Here is a 7,151-nt window from a genome sequence, read left to right on the forward strand (position 1 = left end):
TCCCCAACAGCATGAAAAGACCCATCAAGAACATGAGCATGGTTCAAGTGATAAAGAGTTTTCCTGACAAACAAGAGATCCTGAGTTTAATCTCCAGTGTGGAAGAGTACAAGGGGGAGAGGGGGCGGGGGAGGAGGAAAAGAAAGGGGGAGGGGAGGGGAAAGACTATGGAAGCCCTGTACCGTTTATTTCCTAAATACAATGATGGGGTAGTTTCATGAACTTCTGAACATCCATACAGCAGTGACTAAAAAGACTAGGAGGTTGATTTGTTTAGCCTTTAAAATGTGTATGTTTAGGTTGTTTTTTTCCAAAGCACTTACAAATTCATATTGGCTATCAGTCTAGACTCAGTTCAGTTGCAAAAAACCTAAAATCCAAAGCAAGCTATAAAAGATATTTATTAATACAGCTGAAAAGATTTTTGGAATGATTCACAGAACTTAAGGGATACAAAAGCCTACACCAAGGTGATTCTTACAGCTAGGAGTATGTGAACTCTAGGAAACGAAAAATAATTTTCTTTCTACCTTTCATAGTTCTCAAATAGGACTATGTAACAAAAAAACAGACTAACAAGAGAAAAACTGAAGTGCCAGACTTTGAAGTCAGGCCCCACTTTACCATGTGAACCCCACTTTACCACGTGAACCTGTGATAAGCAGGCCCTGTGAGCAAACCCAGGACAAGCTTATTAGGGCCCAGTGGGTCAAGAACTCTAACCACTGGGAATGCTTATCTCTAACTGCCCCCAGAATGCCTCGAGCCCTGAGCCAATCAGATTTGTACCTGTGTCCTAATCTTGCTTGCTTGAACACCTGATTGTTGTAACATTGTTTTTTGCCTTTATAAGCCCTGTGTAATTGCAGCTCGAGGCTCCCTCCTAACCTCCACTGTGTCAGTGGGTAGGACGAGGCCTGAGTTGCAGCTCACTTGAATAAAGCCTTGCCTTGCTTTTGCATTTCGGAATGTCTGAGTCTCGGTGGTCTTCTTGGTGGTTGTCTCGTGACTTGGCACAACATTTGGGGGCTCGTCCGGGATTGCCCCAGAGACCCCCCTGAGACCCCAGACTCCGAAGGTAAGGAAACTGGGGGATGCCCCAGACTCTGAGTCTACTTAGGTCCACTCCTCCTGCACCCTTGCAGGAGGTTGGGCCAACTTAGGTCTGCTCCTGCTGCTTAGCAGGAGGAGGCTTGTGGGCCAACCTAGGAGACTCTCCACCCTTACCTGAGTCCACTTGGGTCCACTCCTCCTGCACCCTTGTGGGAGGTTGTGGGCCAACTTAGGTCTGCTCCTGCTGCTTAGCTTGCAGGAGGAGGCTTGTGGGCCAACCTAGGAGACTCTCCACCCTTACCTGAGTCCACTTGGGTCCACTCCTCCTGCACCCTTGCGGGAGGTTGTGGGCCAACTTAGGTCTGCTCTTGCTGCTTCTAGCTTGCAGGAGGAGGCTTGTAGGCCAACCTAGGAGATCTCCAACTCATAGCTTTTCTTATTCTGAGGCCTGTGTGTTGTCTTGGGGTTTTTTTGGTAGCCTTTTGAAACAAACATCTGATCAGAGCTATGGGTAACGTTCTATCTTGGGGACCTCCATCTAGCCCCCTAGATTTGACCCTAGCTCACTGGAGGGAGGTCAAGGAGGTAGCTCAGAACCGAGGAGTGGCCCATAAGGAGGAAAATCACTCTGTGCAAGTCAGAATGGCCCATCCTTGAGAGAGCTAATTGGCCACCTGAGGGGAGCTTTGAATCGACACCCCTCATTTAGGCTATCTAGACCAGATTCCTTATATAGACACCTGGAGGGAACTAGTTGACAGGGACACTCCAGCTTGGGTTCGGCCTTTCTTAAAATGTTTCAGCTGTGCCCTCTACTCTGGAGTGTCCCGACCAGTCCTGGCGCTGGCAGCCCAGGGCATGGAGGCGTCGGCCCCGAGTCCTGACCTGCAGCCGCCGCCCACAGGGGCAGACACAGGGCCAGCCCAAGCCACCCGCAGGCGGTGGGGAGTGACCCCACTGCGCAGCGCTGTCATCTGGTTTGTAAGTCTGACAGTCTCTTTTGTGTCAAACCTGCATGAGACATACAGGCGACAGCTCACAATCAGTGTGAGTGTCCGCAAAAAAGAAATCTAGGGGGACCCCCACCCAGCCTTCTTAAGCAGAAAATTATTTGGTGGGCTAAAATGTTTTACTAAGACTAAAAATGTTTTACTAAAACTATCAAGCCCTGGAAAATGAGGCTGGAAAATGCTAAAATCATTTGTTAAAGGTTTTTTTTGTTTGTTTGTTTGTTTTTTTTGGCCAGTCCTAGGCCGTGAACTCAGGGCCTGAGCACTGACCCTGGCTTCTTTTTTGCTCAAGGCTAGCACTCTGCCACTTGAGCCACAGTGCCACTTCTGGCCATTTTCTGTATATGTGGTGCTGAGGAATCGAACCCAGGGCCTCATGTATACGAGGCAAGCACTCTTGCCACTAGGCCATATTCCCAGACCCTGTTAAAGGTTTTTGTCTTAAAATTTGGGTGTTGCAGGAGTAAGATACCTCTTGCCACTGGAAAATGTACGGCCGATGCTTATTCTGCACGCTTTAAGATCTTTTGAATATGTATGTGTGTGTGAATGTGTGAGTGTGAACATGTTCAAGACTGTTAGTATGATGTAAAATTGAGTGAGTTTAAGTTTAAATTCAAATGGTCATCAAGTTTGGGCATTACCAAATGCTTTAAAGGATTATTGCATTGTTTAAAGAGGAACTATAGTTAAAAATGTTTAATCAGAGCTAAGTGTCAGAAATTTGGATTTAAAAGGATATATATTAAACTAATAGGGATAGAAGTAAACTCTCATTAACTCTATGTATGTAGGAAGAAATGGCAAAATGGGCCAATGTTTCTCACTAATTTATTGGAAAGCTGAATGGATAAGTATTTCTAATTCTGTGATTGTAATTCTTGCATTAAGAAAAAATTGTCATTTGAGTTAAGCCTCAGAGTTTTTCCAATGCAAATAAAAGCCAAAGCGTTAGTGTTAAAGCAGAGGTTAGTAAAAAGGCTTTGGAAATCAAGAATACATTTCTAGATAAGAAATTTGGAAGTAAAGCTGAATGGATAAGTATTTCTAATTGTAATTCTTACATTAAGGAAAAATTGTTATTTGAGTTCAAAGGTCTTCATGCCATGCAGTAACTGGGACTGAATAAAAAAAAAGAGAGAGGCTCTTTTGAAACAAGCAGTCCGTAGGCAAAGGGCGGCACCTGGTTTCAGAATGCCTGTGAGCTTCAGTTTTTCCAATGCAGATAAAAGCTAAAGTGTTGGGTTAGTAAAAAGGCTTTGGAAATCAAGAATACATTTATAAGAAATTTGGAAGTAAAATTGTCCTAAATAATTATTGCAAAGTGAGAAAAGGAGAATTATGGCTACCAAAATGTTTAATTGCCATTCCAGTTTCTCTGTAGTTTTTTTGTAACAGTTTCCAGCAGACACACAGAGAAGCACAGGTGATTCCTACAAGTTTGTCAAGATCTAATACTGGCCCTTAATAAGTTCCAGGTAAGAGCATACTTAAAAACTACTTCTATGTGGACCACCTTCTTGCTTTAATTGGAGTAAAGTGGCTTCTTATAAGACTCACTGATCTGAAAACTGCAGTTCGAAGCCAGCCCGGGGAAAGAAAAAGGTCCCTGTGAGAGACTTGTCTCTAATCAGCCAGCAGAGTGCTGGGAACGGAGTTGGGTGGAGCTCAAAGTGGTAGAGTGCTAGTCTTGAGCTGGAGAGCTGAGGGACAGCACTCAGGACCTGAGTCCAAGTCCAGTGGAAAGTCACTCTTCCTGGGACAAAAGTGATGGAGCATCCAGAGTCAGTAAGCCACTGCTTGGATGGCAGAGATGGTGTCAGATCCTCGAGGCATTCCTGTTTGGCCTTTCAAAAGTTAATCAAAGCCGGGAAGTCCTAGAAGAATAGTTCGTAAGCATGCCTTTCTAATGCCCATGTCTGTCTACTGGGCAGGAACTTGCCAGTCATCTGTGATAGTGGTTAGTAAGGGTGAGTTTGTCAAATGAGAGGATAGTTTAAAATCCCAACCCGCCGCATCTACTCAAAGCTCTGACTGGCAGTGAGAATTTTAAGCTGATACATCTGTTCAGGAAAGAAAGCTCGTAGACCTGAGATTGTGTCCTTATTGAGATCTGTTAAAGGCCTGCAAAGGTCATCAGAGATCAGTTCCCCAGCCAGTCAGGAAAAAGCTTTTACAAACTAGAATATTAAAAGGCACAAATTTGTAAACCTGAAGTCACCTATCTGGGCTTCATATTAAGAGAGGGCAAGCGTTGGCTGTCAGATGCACGTAAAGAGACTGTGCTGAAAATCCCTGTGCCTAAGTCAGCCAGACAAGTCAGAGTTCCTGGGAACAGCAACGGCAGGCTTTTGCCAGCTGTGGATACCTGGGTTTGCTGAGATGGTCAAGCTTCTATATGAACAGAGGTATTGGTATTGACTCTAGTAGACCCAGAGCCACGAGCTTTGCCTCCTGTGCCCCAGTATTCCCAAGAAGGCTTGGAGTGGATAAAGAAAATTCCCATGGCCCACAAAACCCCGGACAGAGAAGGAAACAATGACTGGTGGAAAACTTGTGAAGGGAAACTTATCCTGCCACAAGGGCTGGGTAAGGGGATCTTTAAGAGAATCCACCGAGCTTCTCACATGGGAACCCGAAGAATGCAGGACTTGCTCCGACACTCCAAAGTGAAAATTAGACAAGGAGATCAACTCATTGAAGATATTGTTAAAAATTGCAAGGCCTGTCAGCTCACCAACGCCCCTAATCAGCCAGTTACTAAGGAGCTCGCCTCCGTGGGGATAGGCCAGGCGTGTATTGGGAAGTAGATTTCACAGAAATTAAACCTGGAAAAATTTGGATACAAATATTTGCTAGTTTTTGTAGACACCTTTTCAGGATGGGTTGAAGCCTATCCAACAAAGCATGAGACTGCGAATGTAGTGGCTAAGAAGATCCTGGAAGAAATCCTACCCAGACCAGGGGACTGAAATCCTTAGAACCATGGTGGAAGGGACCCTAGACGGCATCGCCACTTGGGTTCATTGCTTCCACGCCAGGCCAGCTGACCCCTTTGCCCTGGATGACAACTACCGTGATGGAACATGGGAGGTCTCCAAGCACCCGACTCAGCAGCTTCGCCTTCGCCTCAAGAAAAGAAAGTTAAACTGAACATTGTTATAATTTTCTTTTTGCCTTCTTTCCTTACTAGCCTGGCTAGTGTTGATGTTATTTTGGCAGCTCACTCCAAAGTGAGGTGACCCCCTTATTTTAGGTAGTTTTGGGCTTGCTCAGGAATACGGGTATAGCCACCCGACCCTTAGAGCACAGCTGAGAAGTTCATGTATTATTTTGTTGCTGACATTTGGATACTAAACACTATACAGCTAATGGTAAGTCTGTATAGCTGAAAGTTAATTTTCAGTTTACAGTAATCCTGCAGTCCCTTGGTGAAGTAGACTAAGGTTATAGGTTCCTGGCTAGGTAAGGTCAACACCCCTGAGTCAGCCTGAAGAAGTTACAGAAGATGGATGATCTTCACCCATCAGCCCCCCTTTAAAACCAAGGGACCAGAGTTATTTTCGGATACTACTTTGGGCCCTACTGGCCCATGCCTTACCTCTATATTATCCCCTAGACATGCAAGCCATTGAAATGGACAGAAGGGAGCCATGATTGGCTCCCAAGGTACCAAAGAGAAAAGGAGGAAATGAAGTGCCAGACTTTGAAGTCAGGCCCCACTTTACCACGTGAACCCCACTTTACCACGTGAACCTGTGATAAGCAGGCCCTGTGAGCAGACCCAGGACAAGCCCATTAGGGCCCAGTCGGTCTAGAACTCTAACCACTGGGAATGCTTAACTCTGACTGCCCCCAGAATGCCTCGAGCCCTGAGCCAATCAGATTTGTACCTGTGTCCTAATCTTGCTTGCTTGAACACCTGATTGCTGTAACTTTGTTTTTTGCCTTTATAAGCCCTGTGTAATTGCAGCTCGGGGCTCCCTCCTAACCTCCACTGTGTCGGTGGGTAGGACGAGGCCCGAGTTGCAGCTCACTTGAATAAAGCCTTGCCTTGCTTTTGCATTTCGGAACGTTTGAGTCTTGGTGGCCTTCTTGGTGGTCGTCTCATGACTTGGCACAACAAAACAAACAGAAGTTTATTAACATGCGTACCTCGTGTTGAAACAGGAGGGATTCAGATAAACAAGTAACTAAGAAATAGCTTTAAATTTAGGTTGAAATTCCAACCTCCAAGAACATGGGGGAAAGCTAGTTATGACGAGCTGATCTGGAAAAGAATGATACATAAGAGCAAAGAAGCAAGATCTCTGAAAATTTAAGCCAATTCCTTATCCACTAATGAGAATCTCTGGTGAATTAAAGTCATCCCACTCTTCTAGATAGAGGGACACGCTCTTATAACTGGTGCATTCCTTTGTTTCCTTTATAAGTTGTAAACTCTCCTCACAAAAAAGTAACTTTTGTTGTTTGCAGAGCCTCTCATTTGCCTGCAGTTTCTCAAACAAAAGGGCATATATTGGGATGGTACACTCTAGCTTCCTACAGTCATGTTTGAGATGATATATTTTTGGTTTTCTGCAAAGCAAATACTGGTTGTTATGCAGCCAAAGAACTCAGGATGATGGCACCATGAGGAACATAGCCTAATAGGGAAAGACAAAGAATCTGGAAGCCCAGAATCAGAGGCCAGAACTGAAAACTCCAACTTTCTAGCTGCTGCAGAGCTCTGTTTCTTGTGCATTGGCCTCATTTTCTCCTGCTAGAGATAATCTTGCTATACATGGTACATGAAGTACTTTTTCATAGTTCCTGATATACATCCTGACCCAAAAAAAAATCCAAGAGAAAGGGTCATTCTCAATATATGTTGAATTTCAAAAATTCTATAGAAAACTCTAATTGCCCCAGCATATGTCTTCCTGTTGAACCAATCCGTGTCCGTGCTTTGTCAAATGCCTATTTCTGTGATATGGGAAAATGAGATACTGTGATAGAGAATTTTACAAAAATGTATTGAATGGTGAAGAAATTCCCCCAAAGGAAAGGGAGGGTTGAACCGAAAGGAAGACAGTAACTACTTGAGTT

Source organism: Perognathus longimembris, chromosome 28, assembly GCF_023159225.1.
Source record: "Perognathus longimembris pacificus isolate PPM17 chromosome 28, ASM2315922v1, whole genome shotgun sequence".
Taxonomy (NCBI): domain Eukaryota; kingdom Metazoa; phylum Chordata; class Mammalia; order Rodentia; family Heteromyidae; genus Perognathus; species Perognathus longimembris.